Source organism: Lissotriton helveticus, chromosome 8 (assembly GCF_964261635.1).
Source record: "Lissotriton helveticus chromosome 8, aLisHel1.1, whole genome shotgun sequence".
Classification (NCBI taxonomy): Eukaryota; Metazoa; Chordata; class Amphibia; order Caudata; family Salamandridae; genus Lissotriton; species Lissotriton helveticus.
This window is the reverse complement of record NC_136069.1, coordinates 995,537,657-995,559,159: the sequence shown is the minus strand read 5'-3', so window position 1 is coordinate 995,559,159 and position 21,503 is coordinate 995,537,657. Positions and strand designations below refer to the sequence as shown.

Genomic DNA, 21,503 nt, shown 5'->3' with positions numbered 1-21,503 from the left:
TAGTGTTGTGGGGGTTGGTGTGGTGGGTGTGTTGGTGTGCAGGTTGTATGTATGTTTTTGTGTGTCTGTTGTGTGTGATGTGTGCCTCTTTCTTGCAGCTGTGCTGTGATGCAAAGGATTGTGGAAATGGGAGGGATTCCTTTTATACTCTGTGTGGTGGTTGTGTCCCAATGGTTTTTTGCAGTCAGGTGTTCTGTGGGTGTGGAGACTTGGATGCTCTTGTTTGTGCTGGGGGGGGGGGGGGTGTCATTGGGGAATGTAGTTGTTGGGGGTGGGTGTTCCAGGTAGGTGTGTGTCCTTTTTTTTGGTTTACTATTTACTTCCGTCCGCCATTTTTGTTTCGGTTTGACGGCAGGGGTGATGTTCCTTTGTGTCATAGCCCAGCTTACCTGAGTTTCTGTTCAGTTCTGATGGAGGTTGAAGTCAGTCCGACCCCACCCTGAAACTGCTTGTTCCAGCACACTAGTTTTAAACAGTGCGCTAAGAACCAGAAGCTCAAGGGAAGGGGGGAAGTGGATAAAATAAAAAAAGAGAGACAACACCGTTCTTGCGTTTCCACTGTAGAAGTGCTGCTAAAATCTGCGGCCCTCTCTGACTTCTGTAGAAACTGGTGCCCTATGAAACATAAACAAAGAACAGATAAGGGCAACCTATCCCTAAATGTGTTCCTGACTAACCCTTAATCTATTAGAAATTCTCTTCTAAAAGTACCTCTTGGATTCTGGTCTCTAGCTTCCAGGTTTGGAATGTGTTACTGTTCTGGGATGTGCTTTCTATTACTGTAAAACTTCTGTAAAATAAAACGAATATCATTATCAGAATTACCAACATCTAACATTCACCTTAATATAACTAAAGCCTAAATTCTTAATAGCAAACTCACTTTTCACACATTTCCAGACTTTTTATAAAACAAATACTGTACTTTTACATCAAAATACAGCAGGTAATTTGTGCAAGTCCTTGATTTACTGTTTGCCTTGCTGTCAATGGTTTCCTCTGTTCGATTCTTAAAAAGTTCCAGGTAAAACAATGTTTATTTCACAAATTTCCACAAAGTTTTCTTGTAACAAAGGGTTTGAACCACAAAGTTCGTGGGAGATATCTTGTTCCAAATTGTCTTTACATGAATCCAGAAATCGCGGCCAAAGTTCTTTCAGGTAATAAAAAGCTTTGCACTTACTTGTTGCTGAAAAAGATACTGATCAGGCTAACCTTGTCCTCTTTCTTTTTTGCAGGTGATTGCAGTGGACAGAAGAGGGGCTGAGGCAAGAAGGAGCCGGAAACCAGAAGAAGGAAGAGCCAGCAGCCACGCCCGTTGAAGCCAATGAAGGTCTGGAGAGAGCAGGAGTGCCAGCGCCGAAGGATCTGTTCTCAGGTAAGTGGGAGGTACACGAGCACAAGCACTGGGTGAGGCTCAGGGGCTGCCTTTTATAGACAGGGCTGGGTGTGGTTCGAAGAACTGGGTGTGGTTCTCACAAGCAGGTGTGCAGAGCTTCAGTTATTATGCTAATGAGTTGAAGTAACACATAGACTAGGGAGGAGTGCTCTAAATAAGCTTTGGTAAAAGCAAGATCCAATGTGCAAACAAGACAGCAATGTCCAAAATAAGCCTTGGTAAAAGCAAGGTCCAATGTGCAAACAAGACAGCAATGTCCAAACTTGTGAATACATTGAGCAACATTCACAGAAGTCTTAGGGAGGGGCTGAGATAACAAGAAGGCTTTCAATAGTATGTTTAAGAGAGATATTACAGAGGCCACTAGTGCAATGAGAGGGGACATGCTCTTTGCTGTGCACAAACCCTAACAGTCGCCCCCCTCAAAGGCCCTCCTACTGGACGGGGTTTCCCTGGATTTTTTAGATGAAACTGTCTAATCAACCATGGGGCATGTACATGTTATTGTTATGTTATGTTATTAAACATTTATATCGCGCACTCAAGAGTGTCCCGGCACGGAGGTGAACCATAACAACAAGCAGCATATTTAGAAGGATTGATTAAAAAGGAAGGTCTTCAGCTGTTTCTTAAATAGCATAGTGTCCTGGATGTTGCGCAGCTCCAGAGGAAGGGAATTCCAGGCCACTGCAGCCTTAACAGAGAGGGAGCTACCCCCTCACCGAACCCTGCGAAAGCGGGGAACAGTGGTCAAGCACAGAGTGGTAGAGCGAAGGTTTCTAGAAGGCGTGTAGAAGGAAAAGCGCCTCTGGAGGTAAACCGGGCCAAGACCATGCAAGGCTCTATGAGCCAGTGTGAGGGCCTTGAACTGAATGCGGTGGACAACAGGCAGCCAATGCAAGTCGCGTAAATGCTGCTTCATGCTTGTGCGCCCAGGGATTTGCAGCAGAACCCTGGCCGCCGCATTCTGAATCACTTGCAATTTCTTTGACTGGTATCCCGGGAGTCCAACGTATAAGCCATTGGCGTAGTCAATACGGGACAAGATCAATGCCTGAGTGACCATTTCCTTGTCAGAACGAGGTAGCAAAGGGAAGAACTTCTTAAGAGATTTTAGGATACCAAAGCATACCCCTGCCAATTGCTTTATTTGAGTGGAAAACGGAGATCCTCGTCAAACCAGATCCCCAGATTTTTCGCAGGATTGCCAGATGACAACGGCTGGGGAAACTCAGGGGGCCACAAAGTCTCTTTAAAGAACGATGGAAAAGGGCCATAGAGGAGAACCTCTGATTTACCCTCATTACACTTCAGCTGTGCCCGGGCCAGCCAACCAAAGACCGCTGCAAGGCAGCGCTGGGCAGCTGAAGGAGATGTTTCACCCTCCTTCCAGGTAAAGAGGAGCTGAGTGTCATCCGCATATGCGATGACTTTTGCACCCAGCTCCTCCGCTAGGAAGATCAGGGGGGTAACGTAAATGTTAAAAAGCAGGGGTCTCAGAGTCGACCCCTGAGGGACTCCGGTGGCTACTGTGCGGGGGGGTGGAAGAGAAAGGGGGCATCCAGACCTGCTGTGTGCGATCTACTAGGAAAGATTCAAGCCAATTCCAGGCCTGCCCAGACACGCCAATGTGGGAGAGCCTAGAGAGGACTAGTTGGTGGGGGACCGTATCGAAGGCGGCAGAGAGGTCCAATAAAATCAGCGCCGCTCTGCCGCCCCCGTCCAGACACTCCCTTATGGCTTCTGATATTTCCACAAGGGCAGTCTCGGTGCTATAGGAGGCTCTAAATCCGGATTGAGCAGGATGAAGGGCACCTGATGACTCAACAAAAGTGGATAGCTGCCTAAAAACTGCTTTCTCACAAATCTTAGCCACCGCCTGAAGTAAAGAAATAGGGCGATAGCTGGCAGGGATGTTAGGATCTAAGGAGGGCTTTTTCAAGAGTGGTATAAGTTTGGCCTCCTTCCATACCTTGGGAACAACGCCGGTCTGAAGTGATAGGTTTATGATAGAATTCACCTCCGGATTAACTACCTCGGCCACCTCAGCAAGAAGTCTAGCAAAACACGGATCGGAGGGAGATCCGAATTTGAGAGATGAAAGAATAGATAGAGAGTCTTTCGGAGTGATCGGCTGAAAAGCCGTTAGTGAGGGGGCAGGCAGAGGGGGAATTGGTGAACTTAAGGTATGGGCCTCAGTCTGCTCGATGCAGTCTGACCCTAGAGAATCCTGTATGGCCTGGATTTTGTCAATAAAAAAGTCAGACAGTTCCTCACACCATTCTGCCGAAACAGGTAGATCAATCCGCTCTGCAACAGGATTGAGAAAGCTCTGTACAATGGAAAATATTTCCTTTGAGTTATTTCTAGAGCTGGCGATGCGCTCAGTAAAGAAAAGGCTTTTAGCCTCCTTAATAGCTCCGTAATACTCCCTCTGGGCTTTTCTGAGTACAGCTTTCGCCAAAGGACAATAATTTAGTCTCCAGCCATGTTCAAGTTTTTTACAAGAGTGCTTTAATGCTCTAAGATTGCTAGAATACCAGGGTTTAGATGGCGCATTTATAACGCGCTTGTCGGGGAGGAGAGGAGTAACAGACTCCACCGCTTGGGCAATCCAGTTAGTGAAATTCATTATAGCACCCTCCAGTGTCACATTGGCAGAAGGCCGGGAGTTAGACAGAACCCTGCCGAAGACGGAAGCATCAATCCTCTGAGAGGGTTTACTTAGAGGGGACTTTAAAAAAACCACAGGTTTAGCAATAGACCAGGAAAACTGAATCAGGGGGTGATCAGACCAGGGTATTTGAAGAGGATGGATACCAGACAGGGGAAAGTTAGAGCACACCAAATCAAGAATATGTCCCCCGATGTGTGTGGGGCAGTTAGTCCATTGAGTAAGTTGTGCCAATTTCAGGGAGTCCGATAGTTCAATCATATCGGCCCCGGACGGGCAGTCGAAATGTATGTTAAAGTCCCCCAGTAATAGAAAGCTGGAGAAGCGTAAAACCCTAGGAACAATGATCTCATCGAGGGAGGGCTTTCAAGAACGCTCCAGAAGAGCCCGGGGGCCTATAGACAAGTGTCCCCCCGAGCGTAAAGTGAGGGGTGAGGGGGATAGAAAAGTCCAAAAATTCAGCCCCTTCAATTCCTAGGGAGACTTCGTGGACCAGAGTCCAGGAATCTCTATAAACCACTGCTAAGCCTCCACCCCTGCCCACCTTCCTATCTACCCTGATAATCTTAAACCCCCTGGGGATAGCCAACTCAACCATGGGCGCCGAGGATTCATTAAACCAAGTCTCAGTCAAATAATAAGAGATCATATTGGTCCTCCAAAAGGAGTTCATAAACCTCTAAGGCGTGCTTAACCAGAGAGCGAGAGTACATAGGTTCCCATGAATTCTCAGTTTCGTCATATCCTTTCCATTCTACTAAATAAAACAGACGTCCATGAATTCTTTTTGCGTCTTTTATGCTTTTCACTTCATATTCTAAATTTCCCTTAATTGGTATGGGTGGAGGTGGTGGTTCGGGTCGGGTATTTGGGTTGTACGGCTTAAGCAAGGACACATGGAATGTAGCATGTACTGGGTATTCTTTTGGTAAGTCCAATTTTACTGTTACCGGGTTTACTATGGCAGTTATACTAAAGGGTCCAATGAAACGTGGTTGCAGCTTTCGGGATCCCTCTATATTTAGGTTCTTTGTGGAGAGCCATACTTTGTCACCGATTTTACACATTGGGGCCTCAGATCTGTGTTTGTCTGCTTGTCTTTTCATGCTTTCTTTGTACTTTAATAAATGTTTCTTGGCCTTGTCTTGTATGTCACCTAATCTCGTTAGTCTATCTGTTACTGTAGGCAACAGGGAATCTTCTAATAAAATGGGTATAGCTCTCGGATGATACCCCTGCATGAAATAGAATAGTGAGCAAAGTAGAGCTGCATGCTCAGTATTATTATAAACAAACTCTGCTACAGGGAGAGCTTCCAACCATTCACTAGAATAATCAGCCAATAAACAACGTAGCGTTTGAAGTACGTTTTGGTTCAGTCGTTCAGTTTGTCCATCTGTTTCTGCATGGAAAGCAGTGGATAATGCCACATCTATTTTTAGTTTTTCGCATAATTTTTTCCAAAATCTAGAGTTGAACTGGCTACCTCGGTCTGACACCACTTTACTTGGCAAACCATGTAAACGCACAATTTCTCTTATAAAAATATCGGCAAATTCTGCCGCAGTTGGCAATTTCCATAATGGTACGAAATGTGCCATTTTAGACAAAAAATCCACTATCACTAACACTGTTGTGAAGGATTTTACTGGTGGTAAACCTACAATAAAGTCTACACTCACAGTGTGCCAAGGTTGTTTGGGTGAAGGCATTGGTATTAACAAACCGTCAGGGGCCTTATGAGAAGTTTATGTCTTGCACAAACTGGACAGGTAGTGACAAATTGCTTAATGTCCTTACTCATATTATCCCACTAAAATTGTTTTCGGCCATTTTCCAGGGTTTTTACCCAGCCAGGATGACCTGCCAACGGTGAGGCGTGATGCCAAATTATCACCTGTGTTTGCAATACTGTGGTGGGCACTAATAGCATATTGTCGTGATACAATAAACCTCGTTGTATTGAGTTATGGGAATCCTTTAACCAATTATGAGGTGCTATTTGTATGTGTGCATTATATAGATCTGTGATGAAATCCTTCTGTTGTACTGGTGCCAAAAGTTTTTGGGGAGGAATAATGGGTTCTCCTATTTTGTCTTGTTTCATGTCTGAGGTATGTCCGTATCTAGATAACACATCAGATTGAATTTGTTGTGCACCTGGTCTATAGGTTATAACGAAGTCAAATGTACAAAAAAAATTTAGCCAGCGCATCTGACGTGGAGTTAATGCTTTTAGTGATCCAAAAAACTGTAGGTTGTTATGGTCAGAAAAGATGGTAACAGGGTACTTGGCTCCCATTAAATGGTGCCTCCATTCAGAAAAGGCTACTTTGATAGCTAATAATTCTCTTTCAGCCACAGTGTAATTTTGTTCAGCTGGTAATAACTTTTTGGAATAGAAGGCTATAGGATGTAATTGGCCATCTACTGCATCTCGTTGAGGAAGAACTCCTCCTAAAGCTACTTATGAAGCATCCGCTTCAACAAAAAATGGCAAGTCAGGATCAGGATGTTGCAGAATTGGGGCTGAAGTGAACTTTTGTTTCAGGAGTTGAAAGACGTGTGCCACCTCATCAGACCAAAGAAATTGTTGCCCTTTCCGCAACAAGGTAGTTATTGGGGCCGCAATGTCTGCAAAATGAAAAATAAACCTCCTATAAAAATTGGCGAAACCCAGAAATTTCTGAACATCCTTCACAGATGATGGTTCTGGCCAATCAGTAATAGCACTAATTTTCTTTTCATCCATAATTATTCCTTGAGGTGACAGGCAGTATCCTAAAAAGTCCACTTTGCTGACATTAAAAGTACATTTCTCTAATTTAGCAAAGAGATGATTTTCTTTTAACTTTGATAATACTGCACGAACATGTTGGCTATGTTCTTCCGGGTTCTTGGAGTAAATGAGGATGTCGTCTATGTATACTATGACACAAACGTCCAGGAATTTGTATAGGACCTCATTTATAAAGAATTGAAAGGCCGCAGGGGCATTACACAACCCAAAGGGCATTACTGTGTACTCAAATAGACCAAACTTTGTCTTGAAAGCTGTCTTCCACTCATCCCCCTCTTTTATTCGGACCAGGTGGTAAGCTCCCCGCAGATCTAGTTTAGTGTACACAGTAGAATGTCTTAATTGATCCAACAACACAGGTATTAGAGGAAGAGGATATTTATTTTTTATTGTAGCCTTATTTAGTCCTCTATAGTCGATACACGCGCGGAGAGATTTAACCGGCTTCGGGATAAAAAAAAGTGGAGATGACACCGGAGATGTGGAATGCCGGATGAACCCAGGCTGTAGTAGGTCATCTAGGTAGGTTCTTAAATATTTGGTCTCTTCGTCAGTCAAAGCATATACTCTGTTATTAGGTAAAGGGGCCCCTGAGATAAGATCTATACGGCAGTCATATGACCGATGTGGGCGCAACACACTAGCCTTCACTGGATCAAAAACGTCTTTAAAGTCAGAATATTCAGGAGGGAGACTAGGTTCATCTTGTGTAACACTAGCACAGCGTATTACTGTGCTCTGTTCTGTACCTGCTTCTTGATAGCAATTGGTTCTACAGAATGAGGAATCCAAAGTAACTGTTCTGTTCACCCAATCAATTTTTGGGTTATGAGTTGTTAACCAGGGTACCCTGAGAATCAAGCCAATATTAGGGGTATCTATCAGATCAAAGCTAATCATCTCTGTGTGCCCGTTTTGACAGACCATGACAAGGGGACTTGTTTGTTTTGTGATTAATCCAGAGGTCAATTCTGACCCATCCACTATGCATACTGCTTCTGGACAAGGCTTTAGGCAAATAGGAAGACCTAATGTGTTAGCTAACTTATTATCCCCAAAATTTCCTGTTGCTCCTGAGTCCAGTAGGACAGGGAGAGAATGTCTAACTTGAGTAGTAACAATAAAAAAGATCTGAATTATGAAATGTCTAGGTATGTGCGGTATCATGAAGGCTGCACAATTAGAGGTTTGATTAAGATGTTTTCTCGAACAAGTAACCTCCCCTTGTCGAGCTTAATCGTTTCCTGACTCAGTTGAGGAGATAGAGGAAACAGTACCCTTTCGTGGAGTTTTAGGTTTTACTGGACATTCTCTGGCAAAATGTCCTGCCTTGCCACAATATAAACATAATTGAAGTTTTCTCCTTCTTTCTTTTTCCTCTGACGTGAGTGGACCTCTGAGTGTCCCTATTTGCATAGGCTCAGGTGCAGGGAGTTTATTATCTGTGTCTTTCTTCTCATGTCTAATAAAAGTTAACCGTGATTCCAGTTTGGATATCTCCCTTTCTTTCTCCTAGTCTGTGTTCCAATTTCGCGACTAAATCTACAAAGTCAGAATAGTCTTCTGGCAAATCAACGATATGAGCCAGCGCGTCTTTTAACTCGTCTCTCAAACCTTTATAAAAAAGGGAGACACGCTTTTCTTCTGGCCAACGTGTCTCGGTGAGTAAACGATTAAAACTAGTGAGATAGGTCAATAAGTCCTTGTTACCTTGTTTAAGATTTAAAAGCTCATTATCACTTGCCTGCATAAAAGTGTGTTTTGCAAAAAAGGCTGGTCATAGTACGTTTAAATCGATTCCAATTATGGAGGATGGGATTATCTCTATCCACGAAAGGAATTGACCAATTGGCTGCTGTACCGCCCAAATAAGACAAGACGAATGCCACTTTCCTAGCATCAGTAGGGAACTGTTGTGGTTTACAAACGAAGTGTAATTGACATTGATTGATAAAAACATGGAATTTGTTACTATCTCCATGAAAACGTTCAGGTGCTGCTAAAGGCACAGCATTAGGAACATTAACAGTAACCTCAACTGGGGGAGGGAAATTTGTATGTTTTGCTGGCGCTCCTGTCTCTGAAGAGGTTTTAAACAAATGCGTAAAAGCTGTGTTTCACTGAGATTCCCTAGGTTTATACCTGCTTAAATCCTGTTTTAAAAAGGTGTTTTCCAACTTTAATTTCTCTATTTCCTCTTGCATATGTTGCAAGATGCCAGACACTGATTCATTATGGTCCAAGTCCTCGTTTAGGGCCTGCGCCATATCTGTGGCGTCAATGCCCTCTGTTTCTTCCCCGGCATTCATCGTCCAACAGAACTGAATATTTTAAAGGCTTGTGCTTCTGTCAAAGCCCAGCTCATCTGAGTTTCTGTTCAGTTCTGATGGAGGTTGAAGTCAGTCCGACCCCACCCTGAAACTGCTTGTTCCAGCACACTAGTTTTAAACAGTGCGCTAAGAACCAGAAGCTCAAGGGAAGGGGGGAAGTGGATAAAATAAAAAAAGAGAGACAACACCGTTCTTGCGTTTCCACTGTAGAAGTGCTGCTAAAATCTGCGGCCCTCTCTGACTTCTGTAGAAACTGGTGCCCTATGAAACATAAACAAAGAACAGATAAGTGCAACCTATCCCTAAATGTGTTCCTGACTAACCCTTAATCTATTAGAAATTCTCTTCTAAAAGTACCTCTTGGATCCTGGTTTCTAGCTTCCAGGTTTGGAATGTGTTACTGTTCTGGGATGTGCTTTCTATTACTGTAAAACTTCTGTAAAATCAAACGAATATCATTATCAGAATTACCAACATCTAACATTCACCTTAATATAACTAAAGCCTAAATTCTTAATAGCAAACTCACTTTTCACACATTTCCAGACTTTTTATAAAACAAATACTGTACTTTTACATCAAAATACAGCAGGTAATTTGTGAAAGTCCTTGATTTACTGTTTGCCTTGCTGTCAATGGTTTGCTCTGTTCGATTCTTAAAAAGTTCCAGGTAAAACAATGTTTATTTCGCAAAGTTCCACAAAGTATTCTTGTAACAAAGGGTTTGAACCACAAAGTTCGTGGGAGATATCTTGTTTCAAATTGTCTTTACATGAATCCAGAAATCGCCGACAAAGTTCTTTCAGGTAATAAAACATTTTGCACTTACTTGTTGCTGAAAAGGATACTGATCAGTCTAACCTTGTCCTCTTTCTTTTTTGCAGGTCGATTGCAGTGGACAGAAGAGGGGCTGAGGCAAGAAGGAGCCGGAAACCGGAAGAAGGAAGAGCCAGCAGCCGCGCCCGTTGAAGCCAATGAAGGTCTGGAGAGAGCAGGAGTGCCAGCGCCAAAGGATCTGTTCTCAGGTAAGTGGGAGGTAGACGAGCACAAGCACTGGGTGAGGCTCAGGGGCTGCCTTTTATAGACAGGGCTGGGTGTCGTTCGAAGAGCTGGGTGTGGTTCGAAGAACCGGGGGTGGTTCTCACAAGCAGGTGTGCAGAACTTCAGTTATTATGCTAATGAGTTGAAGTAACACATGGCCTAGGGAGGAGTGCTCTAAATAAGCCTTGGTAAAAGCAAAGTCCAATGTGCAAACAAGACAGCAATGTCCAAAATAAGCCTTGGTAAAAGCAAGGTCCCATGTGCAAACAAGACAGCAATGTCCAAACTTGTGAATACATTGAGCAACATACACAGAAGTCTTAGGGAGGGGCTGAGATAACAAGGAGGCTTTCAATAGTATGTTTAAGAGAGCTATTACAGAGACCACTAGTGCAATGAGAGGGGACATGCTCTTTGCTGTGCACAAACCCTAACAGTTTGGTTCTTCCACAGCCAAGTTCCGTTTGTCTATGCTTTTTTTTCCACGGCGGTCGTGGACGGTGATGAGTTACGTTGGGATGGCGGGGTTATCCTAATCGTGCGGGCGGTCCCTCCGCAGGCCTGGCGGAGGTTGGGCCTGTTTCCGCGGGCGTTGCGTCTGGTTTTTCTGTGGTACCGTCCACGTGCGGCGGTCTATGGTGTGATCCGTCCGCCGCGGTCGAAGTGTGCTGGCGGAAAAATCATAATTGCACCGGCGGTTTATCCGCAGTGCGGTCAGGAGTATATTTGCCGCGACCATAGCGGTCGGACCCGTTTCTGTCCGCCATCGTAATCGACCCCTAAGTTCTTTAACTTCATCCTTATCTTTCATAATTTCTGTATTAAGACGCCAATCACGAGGGCCTCTTGTATCTGTAAGATTAAGGATAGACAAAGAAACTGCTGCGTGGTCAGTAACGACTATTGGATGAATCATAACATTTATACTATGTTTTAAAAGAGAGGCATCATCTACCAAAAGATAATCAATACGAGAGAAGCTAGAATGTGGAGGGGAAAAAAACGTGAAATCACTACCTATAGTATTATGCACTCTCCAAGCGTCAACAAGATGATGAGACAAGCACATATTGAGCATGTGTTTATGCGCCCTAGGGGATCGAAATTTAAAAGCAGAATGTCTATCCAAAATAGGATCAAAGGGAAGAATAAAATCACTGCCAATAATTTTTCTTGAATTCTGAGGAATATCAGAAAGTTTTTTATTTATGGTACGCCAAAAAAGTGGGTCACCAATGTTTGGGTCACATAAATTCATAATATATAGATCGTCTGAACCATTGGACAAACGAGTAAGTAGCCATCTGCCATTGGTATCATGCTCAGCTGTAACAATAGACAAACCAGAGTTTTTGGAAATAAGAGTAACAACCCCATTCTTCTTCCCAGAGGCTTCGGAGCAAGTAACATCAAGAACCCAATTCTTCCGCATAAGGAGAGCTTCTTTAATGGCAATCTTAGCCTCTTGAAGTAGAAACACTTCACCAGAAAAACCTTTACAGTAATCTAAGATTTTGGCCCTCTTAACAGGGTGGTTCAACCCCCGGACATTAAGTGAAACTACATTTAAGCCAGACATAGATAAACATGAAGCAACTTAAGTAAATGCATCTGATTAAAAGAAAAAAGGGTAACCAAGACAAATAAAAATCTAATGAAAATAAAGCTTGTATCCCAAAATAAAATGAAGTGGATGTTCCAAAACTAGGATAAAGAGCAAGGAGGGGAGTGAAGCATACAAGGAAGAAAAGAAAGAACAAAAGTATTCCAAAGAAAAACAGAGTATCAACCAAATGTAACCCCTATCAGGGGATATCTATAGGAGACAAAATACATGGGGGGAACAACGAGGAAAAGCAACAACAGAGGCAATCAGCCTTGGTATGGACAGCTGAAGGATAAACAAGCTGCAGAGTGGCAAAACAGGTGGATTACTTAAATTGCTATATTTTCCTACCAAGAATAAATAATGCAAATACAATAAATATATTATAGTTGAACATTTGAGAAAAAAATACAAAATAGATAGCATTTTATAAATAAATAAAGCCGCTTATATTAACACCTTCGCTGCGGCGGCAATTCCGCCGCAGCGCCAGGGGGGAGGGTGGCCGTGCGGGGCTCCCATGCTCGTGACGGAATCGCTCCGTCACGAGCCTCGGGCGCGCTGTGCTTGCGACGGAGCGGTTCCGTCACGGCCCTGCCCGCTCAATAGTACGCACCGCGCAGGCACAAAATCAGCGCCGCACAGGTGCGCCCAGCGGGCCATGACGGAACCGCTCCGTTATCAGCACAGCACGACCGAGGCTGGTGACGGAGCGGTTCTGTCACCAGCATGGAAGAGGTTAAAATATAAATATCAATCTACGAACCATAAACCAGTCCAAAAAGTTATCCAAGTAAAATGTAAAGAGAATAAATACAATACATGGAATAAATAACCAACTTTAAAATGATGGAATAAGAAAAATCAGAAACAATCTCATACAGTTAAAGCACATATTAAATAAGAATTAAATAGAAGTATGGTGTCTAACATAAAATGTAATTCATAAGTAGATCATCCTGGCTATAATAGTATAGAACTTCCAATTAAATACACATTAAAAGGAGTAAAGCAAAAAATGAGTAAGTAGATACTAAGTTGGAACATATAATGACACAGATCAGCAAAGATAATTTGATACTTCAATGAAGATCATTATCAATAAATAGTATATACATATAAGTGAATGACCATCAACAAAGAGACCAAAAAAAGATAAAATATACAGAAATAAGGTAAAATAAGTGAGCCAACCGAAAGAACAAATAAAAGGAAGAGTAGAAACGAAGGAGAGAGAAAAGAGTATAGAAAATAGAAAATGGAATACTAAGCTTATTGTCCCCTTCACTGCTGGCCCGTTTCCGCCACTGTGCGGTAAACAAATGAACAGGGCGGGGCCGTGACGAACCCCAGCCGTCATCAGCACACGAGCACCGCGGAGCGTGACGGCTGGGGTTCGTCACCAGCATGCAAGGGGTTAAAAGAGTGATATGAGAAAAAGTTATTGATAGTTTAAATAATGAAGAGAAACATACAGTTGTACAACTTTTAAAGAAGTAGTTCACAAGAAAAGAGTTCAAAACACAGAATTGCATCGTATTATTATCAACAGATGAACGTATTATATATAGCATAAATAACCACAATAAAGCTGTGGGATAAAAGTATCATGAATCATACCATTTTAGTTATAACAATTATTAAGAGAAATAAATAAAATGATTGTCATAAGCTGATCTTAATAAGTGAAGCATAATAACTATAGCATAAGGCAACTATATAACTATCAGGTCATTGGTATTCAATGATGTCAGGAATTAATATAAAGACCACTGGGCAAGGAAAAGACAGAGCAATAAATTAAGATAGAAAGTAAAGAAGTAAATGAATTGTCAGGATATCACCTGTATTTCCACAGGAATGTCATGGAACTGAAAAATAGTTCACAACTTCTCCCAACCACCTATTGTGCTTGTCTATGTCTAAGCAACAAAAGGTAATCCGGGGAAGAAGGGAAATAAAACAAGGAAAGAAGGGGAGACAATCCCTCGTCACAACCCAGGAACTGCAGGAGTATGTCAAGGCGAAACAAAAGGCTGTAGATAAGAGGGAACATACATTAAGTAAACAAACATGACACACTGATTATACTTGAATTTCATGCAGGATCTGTCTTTTACCTAAAATTCCCTTCTTCAATCTCAGAACAATAGAGGAGGATAGTGGTGCACCAACATTGATTTACTGCTGTAAAACGTAAGGAAATATTTCAATAAGGAGCTGGGTTAACTAGGAGGCTATATATGCTTTTCAGTGAATGGGAATGTGATTTGCCCACCTTAGTAACAGACGCAGCTAAACCATGCTTCTGGTGTAGGTAAGTAACTGAATGACAAACTCCTGGTTCACCTCTCATATATTCTCTTGTAGGTCAGCTGAACAATCAAATGTAAGAAGGATTCTGTACAGTCATGAACCCCAAATCAGGTGAGTGAGAGGATGTGAACAAAAATATAATAAAGTAAAAAGCAGCGCGACGCGCTTTTACCGTAACCACGGTCTGATAATCAATAATGTGTTTCATTTCTCGGTTTGCAGGGATTCCAGGAACTGGACTGGAGAGGAGTTGAGGCAAAGCCGACCCGTCCTAAGGAACTCGGACGTAACACGATGCAGAAGTGCAGGGCACGACACACCGGAAGTGACACAGGTAAGTGAGCCAAAGCTGGAACGTGAAGCGCATTCACACGGGAGAGGCAGGGCTTTAGCGTGCATGACCTGTCCCTGCGCATGCACGTCAGTAACTGGCCACCATGACTGTAGTTCGATTGTCCCCAAGTCGGCAATTGTCACATGAATAACAGATCAAATACTTACTGATGGAAAAAAGATTTAGAAAAGAGGAAAAAAAAGAATTGGAGTACAATGTCGACAGAAACAAATATATTGATAGAAATAAATGACTGATTAAGAAGACCATTGGACAAAGGGAAGACAGAAAATAAAATAAAATAGAAAGTAAAAGGAGCACATGAATAAAGGATCAAATACTTACCAATAAATAAAAAATGTAGCGAAGAGGTAAAAATAGAAATGAATAAGAATTTAAAGGTATATTAGCACTAGTCAATTGCAACAGCATTACTGTAAGGAATCATATAAACTAGGTCAGCCAGCAAAGTACAGAACAACACTGGGAATTGAAATCCAAATAATATCAAATGTAGTTTGGTCAACCAGCATTATACAGAACAAACCAGGGATGTAATCCCAAGTAGAACTAAGTACAATACAACAAACTGCACCGTCGGATAAGAGAGAATAATAATTGATGAAGAAATAAACAGGCACCACACTAGATGAATGAAACAATATTAGGCACAGACCATGTCAATAAATACAGAAAACATTAGGGATGAGAAGTACCAGGAAGATAGTCTGAGTCCCTTTGCGATTCAGATTGATTATCCAAGAACGTCGAAAGATCTTAAGGTTCATAAAAATCTGTGTACGATCTTTGAAAGTGATCCGAAATCTTGAGGGACCAGCAAAAGAGAATGGAATATTTAAGTCAGTGAGTCTCTTGTGTAGATTCAGGAAGCCTTTGCGGCGGATCACCGTGTCTCTGGCAAAATCTTGTGAGATAGATATTCTGTGCCCCTCCCATTGTATTGATTACATTTTCCTCATTTGTACCAGAATTAGTTCTGTATGTTGATGGCACAAGGTTTAACAACCAGGGGCCTTGGAGAGGACATAGATCTTGGTTTGAAGGTTGGAACCAGTGAAGTAGTGTGGCTCACTGGTTAGAGGCGGCAGACCCGAGAGCAGAGGACGGCCCGGGACCAGGGTTCGATTCCCGGCGCGGCAGGTTTCTGGACCAGGGTCAGCGGACTCGATAATTCTCTCGCCTCGGTGCCCACTCTGATCAGCGATCACACTCGGCAACTCTGGGCATTAGCTTGCCTCATCTTCACTAACGGCCCCACCAGACCGCCGGGGATGCCTGGTCTCACCCTGAAGATACCCATTAAGGCCATCTCTCAGGGAAGCCAGGAAGGGTTTCGCAGCGGTCGAAGCGCCTTGGGACCCTACGGGTAAGTAGTGCGCTATATAAATGCCTATACATACAACCCTGCGTGCACGCTCAATCTCAAAGTCTTTGATGAAGGAGATTTTCAGGGTATTTGGGATCCCTGTAAGCAAAAAATTAATTACTGAAGGAGCAGACTTTTCACTATCCTCCGGTAATCCAAAAATACGAAATTACTTAGTCTATTTTGATCCTCCTGCTCCGTGAGATCTCTCCTCAATGAAGTAATGGAACGTTCCAGATTTTGAATGTGCTTCACCTGTTTATTTGTAAAGTCTTCCACAGTACTTATCCTTGTTTCCGCATTAGAAACACGCAGTGAAAAAGATTTGAGATCATTTTGAATTGCAGCCACCTCTACCTGAAGCAAGTCAGTATTCGTTTTTGTACTTTGTGCAACATTGTGGACAGTATTGACCTTGAGTAATATTGCATCCAAAGTTGAAGCAGACTCAAGACTACCCTTATTTGGTGATTCGTAGTAGGTGAGGCCTGTTTGGAGTGCTTTAAATTCCCCTTAGAATCTCTGTCTTTGGCATTAACACCCATGCCTTCAGCCATTGGATAAGATCGTAACAATCACAGCCAGATAACCTTAATATGGTTAGAAAGAGCAAGTAAGGTGAAGTATAACCTTAAAGATCAGAGAAAATAAAATACTCTTCAGCCGCCAGTGTAATCCTTCCAGTTGTAATGACAGATCAATAGGGAGCCCAAAAGCAGAATATTATCATGGCCACATTACCTTACACGTGATGAACAATCAGCACTACAACCATGCTCAATACCAAATTATAGAAAGTCTATTGCAGAACTCCGTGTGAGATGAAGTTTCAGTCAGTTGTCGCCATTTTGAAGCCCCCAACCATGAAGAGAAAGCAGCCCTGCTCAATACTTGATATCAATGTACATAGCGCTTTGACAAGTAGAAATAATGCAGAGCAATACCTTAGGTAGTTTCAAATTAACATTTAGAAGCAATAATAATAAAACTCAGCCTCCATTTGCCATGTTGTGTAGAACATTGCACTGACAACCGCTATTTTGGAAAACCTTGTGACGCAGCTCATTTTCTTGTCGCAATCTCAAAAAAGGTATCATGTGGAAACCAAACACTCCCTGACGTTTCTTTGTTGTGTCGTCATTCACTGAGGTTGAAGGGCGATAACAAAAAAAAACCACCCACAGCGCATATCAATTGAGTGACTGCGCGGGCAGCGTCTCAGAGCTCAAGGAAGTCTAGTCAAATCCGCTCTACATCAATCCCTGCCTCTATATTTACGAATACAGAGAAGATTCAAGCCAAAATAGCATAGCACAGTACCTTAAGCTTCATCAAATGAGCAATTATGATCCTTAGAAATAAAATTCAGCTTCCATGTATCGTTCTGTGTAGAGAATTGCACTGACAGCCACCATTGTCACAAATATCGCAACACAGTTCTCTTCGTGTCACAGTCTCAAATTAAGTAATATGAGGAAACAAAATATTTCCTGACATTCCTCAGCTGTTCCGCCACTCTCCGGCGCTGAAGGTAGATTAAAAAATCACCCGTAGCGCATGATAAATGAGCATCCGCACCGGCAGTGTCACGGAGCTAAAAAAAAAGCAGCCATCACTGTTGCGTGCTAAGCCACGCCCCCTTCACCGTAGTGTGTCATACACACGGTCACCTTATAACCCTTCAGTGTTTTATTTTTTGCGTACTTTCCAATTTAAAAAAAAACCTGTGTGGGTGAAGGGGATATGCAGCCACATGGTGTGTTGTAAAAAGTTGTAAATACAAAATATAGCACCTTCTATGCAAGGGAAACAAGGAACCGATTTCAGCACAAGTAGAAAGTTGTCCCTTTGAAGTAATTAGAATTTAATTTGCATCCAATGTATGAGAGGGGGTTGGGGGGGTCGCCGACCGCAGGGAGGTCCCCTCACCGGGCAGTTTGGGAGGGGCGGGGGATGGAGTTTGCTAGCCTGCAAGCGGGCATTTTGTTTTGGGCTTGTTTTTTGTAGCCCAAAGGTAGCCCAAGGTATAAGTGCCTTGGGCTACAGCTCCCAGCCACCATTTTAGGTTTGGTGACTTAGTGGCTGGGAGCTTAAGTTAGTGAAAGAATTTTTCAAGGCTAGTCAGCGTAGTTTTATTATTTGTCGGCGCGGATTTGCAAGTTTTCTTATTATGGCAGAAGATGTGAGAGTGCTCGAGGCCATCAGGCTGCTGAGCGAAGTTGGACGTTTGGATTTAATAATTGGGGACATGGCCGGGCCATCGCGCCCGGTTCGGCAGGCCTCAGCGGGCGTGGCAGCAGCGGTGGCTGCACGCACCTCACCAAAACGTCCCCGGATGAACCCGGCGATCGAGCGGGGCCGCCCGCGTTTAAGAAGAGCGGCCTCGGTGCTCCGTGTACAGTCCGACGGTGAGGGCAGGATTGAGGAGGTAAGCGCGGGAGGGCATGCAGGTGGGAGGGGTACTGCGGGGGGGAGCTCAGCCGCGTGTGCGGTAGGGGACCCTTCTTTTGCTTTGGTCGCGGGACAGAAGGCTTTGTCTGCCCCCACGCAGAGAGGAAAGTGCGGAGGCGGGAACAAGAGGCGCTCGGCTTCGTTGTCCTCCGCCCGGGAGCTTACTTCGGCGCCTGTGAGTGAACGGGAATGGATTGTCATTCAGGGGGCCAGCGCCTCTCCCGAGTGCACACGGGCAGGGGAGGCGGAGCAGGAGGAGTGTTTCCCCCCCTCGCCTGTGATTACGGAGTGTTTTGGTTTATGCCGGTTAGGTGAAGGGGAACTGCTACGGCATATGGCTTTCCCCCTTAGCAGGGTGGCACAGTCAGAGCTTGTTGGTGTGCTGGGAGGGGGGAGGGGGTCGTGCAGGGGAGGACTCCTTCAATGGCATTTTGTTCATCTGTTGAGCGTAGCAAGGACAGGGGAGCTGGGTTGGGTTTTGAGGTGGTGGGAGGGAGGGATGCTTTCAGCCCTCTCCTTTTTTCCCCTCCCCATTCGTTTTCAGGTGAGGTTTTTTCCAGGGGTGGCAGCTCTGCTGGGGATGAGGAATGGGCCCAGGTTGGAGGGTGGGGGGCTTCTCTTTCCTGAGGTTGGTCAGAGGCAGGACAATGTAGCCGGGGGAGCAGTGGGAAGGTTTTTGGGTTTTCAGGCAAGTTCTTGGATCCGGCTGGTGGGGGTGAGGCATGGTAGGGCTTAGATGTTTTCCCGTCCTGGTCAGTGGGGGTGCGGGGTTTGGAAGCAGGGGATCGTAGTGAGTTTTTTAGCCCCCCGGAGCGGCTTTGGCATAGGAGGTGTGGGGAGGTAAGGGGGACTGGGAAGGGTGAAGGTTGTCTCCTGTGGGGGTGTCGGGGGGAAGGGAGAGTTAGCCAGGCTTTGGGTCTGTTGGCTGCTGTGGTACAGGCAATGTTGGAGTGGAGTGGGGATGAGGAGGGTGGGGTTCCTTCCCCCCTCCATCCCACAGGTGAGTAGGGCAAGTTAATCATGCCCAGGCCAGGACGCGAGGGAGGTAGGGGGGAGTACTTTTTTGGCCAAACAGAAAGTGAGGTCAGGTAGTGTTTTTGGAGGTCCCAGCACACCAGTCCAAACTTTTTTTTTTCAGGGTAGGGAGCATCGTTGGACAGCGGACTTGGGAGGGCGAGGTGCGGCCCAACAGCGCCGAGGAGAAGGGAGGGTGGAGCCTTGCCTGGCACATTCCGTACCGGCAGGGGATCCCGGCGCGGCCAGCACACGAAGGTCCGGCGCGACCTCACTGGCCCCAACATCACAGAGGACACGATGGTCAGCAGGGCCACTGGACAGGAACGCTCAGGACAGTCAGCGCAGGGGGGAGTGTCGGCGAGTGCAGTCGGCTCCCCCGCCAGGAGTCTTTTCAGGGGCCACTAGGGCGGTTGTAAGCAATGTTGGGGTGATTAAGGCCCGCAGTGTTGGTTTTGTGACAGATCCTCTACAGATAGAAGAAGTGATTGTTCTGGATTATGATGAAGACAGCCCTGAGGAAGGGCAGTGGAGGGACAATGAGGAGGGAGGGTGCCTTCTCATGTGTCTCCTAGTGTTTTACAGGAACCAGAGGCGGTGCAGCCCAGGAGGGCAGTGTCGTTGGGATCAAGAAGAGAGCGCGGCCCCTCGGTGAGGGCCCCTCGGACGGTGGAGCCGGTTGAGTGAGTGGCATGAAGATCGGCGCCTGGTCGGGCAGCCTTGTTAGAGCCAGGTGAGAATGCTGACCCATGGGCCAAACCAAAAATGGTGTCGGTGGGGACATGGGTTGAGGATTTACAGGAAGAGCTGGGTGGGAAGCTCCATAAGGGTAAATATGTTAAAGATCAAGGTGTGGGGACGGGTGAGGTGGTTGCACCGGGCGCAAAAGTGGAGAGTGGAATGAATACAGAACCGGAAGTACCAGGTAAATAGCCTTTACAGAGTAAGGAGTGAAAGTTAAAAAGCTGCCCTACATGGGTGTGACTAAGCCCCTGGGTGCGCACTTGATTTTATCCACTAAGGAGCGCATATGGAAGGGGGAATATGTGGAGTTGTTGAAGTTACTTCACAGGGAAGTGAGGTCCAAAGAAGGGTCCAAGGAGGAAGAGTATGAGTTGGCTAAGCGCCCTAAGGTGCCATTAACGATTGAGAATTGGACGGCAGCATTTTTGATTTATGCTAGCGTCTATTGTGAAAAGTTCCCCGAGCGCTGTGTGGCCATTTTAAAATACATGGATGTCATATGGAAGGCACAGATCACAGGTAGTGGTTACGCTTGGGCGCAGTATGTCGAGGAGTTTCGGGCCCGTATGGCTTGGGATTTGGAGGCAAAATGGGGGGAGTTGGACACTGATCTGTGGCAACACACCATGGGTGCACCGGCGGGGGGCAAGACGATATTTACAGCAAGTGGCTTGCCACTGGTTTATCGGCCCTTTCAGGGGAAGCCCACCAGGGGAGGGGTGGGGAGCACAACATCTACACAATCTGGGTCAGGGGCGTGCTGGGATTTCAATAAAGGTCTGTGCACAAGGGAATACTGTAGGTTCAGACACGAGTGCTCCCAGTGTGGAAAGAAACACCCCTTGGTCAAATGTTGGGAGATAAGCAGCAGGGTAGCCAGCAGTGGCAACAGACAGGTACTAGCACTCTGGGCCCACACAGCAACCTCAAGGTGGTAGGGGTGGTAAGGGATCTCAAGGGTCTGGGCCAAAGGGCTCCTACGCCAATTAAACTGGAAGCCTTGGCAAAGGGGTTGAGGGAGTATAAGGATTTACAGGACAGACAGTTACTATTGGAAGGTTTTGTAGAGGGTTTTCATCTGGGATATAAGGGGCCACGGGGGAGGAGGTGGGCACGGAATTTGAAATCAGTGCAGGAACACAGTTCAGTGGTACAAGACAAATTGGATAAAGAGGTTCGTGAAGGTAGGATGGCAGGTCCTTTTGATGACTGGCCAGTGGAAGACTTGATTGTTTCCCCTATCGGGGTGGTCCCCAAAAAAGAGGTGGTTGCAGTACAGACTGATACAACACCTATCGTGGCCTGAGGGGTCTTCGGTAAATGACTTTATTGATGAAGAGGCAGCCTCAGTGTCATATTCCTCAGTTGACGTTGCTATGTCACTAGGTGTGACTCCGGGCGCAACTG

At 44.9% G+C, this 21,503-nt stretch overlaps 1 protein-coding gene across 2 annotated transcripts in view; it reads right to left on the bottom strand.

The window, feature by feature from the left end:
* Positions 1 to 14,470, bottom strand: part of LOC144773050 (transmembrane protein 45A-like) — a 489,234-nt gene extending 474,764 nt beyond the window's left edge. Inside the window, exon 1 of one of the 2 annotated variants that reach the window (XM_078657835.1) lies at positions 14,339 to 14,470. The gene's annotated coding sequence lies outside the window, so the exon portion shown is untranslated. Of the gene's footprint in view, positions 1 to 14,128; positions 14,220 to 14,338 lie in introns of those variants that run through there. The other variant, XM_078657836.1, reaches the window with a different exon arrangement.
* Between the last annotated feature and the right edge of the window lie 7,033 nt (positions 14,471 to 21,503).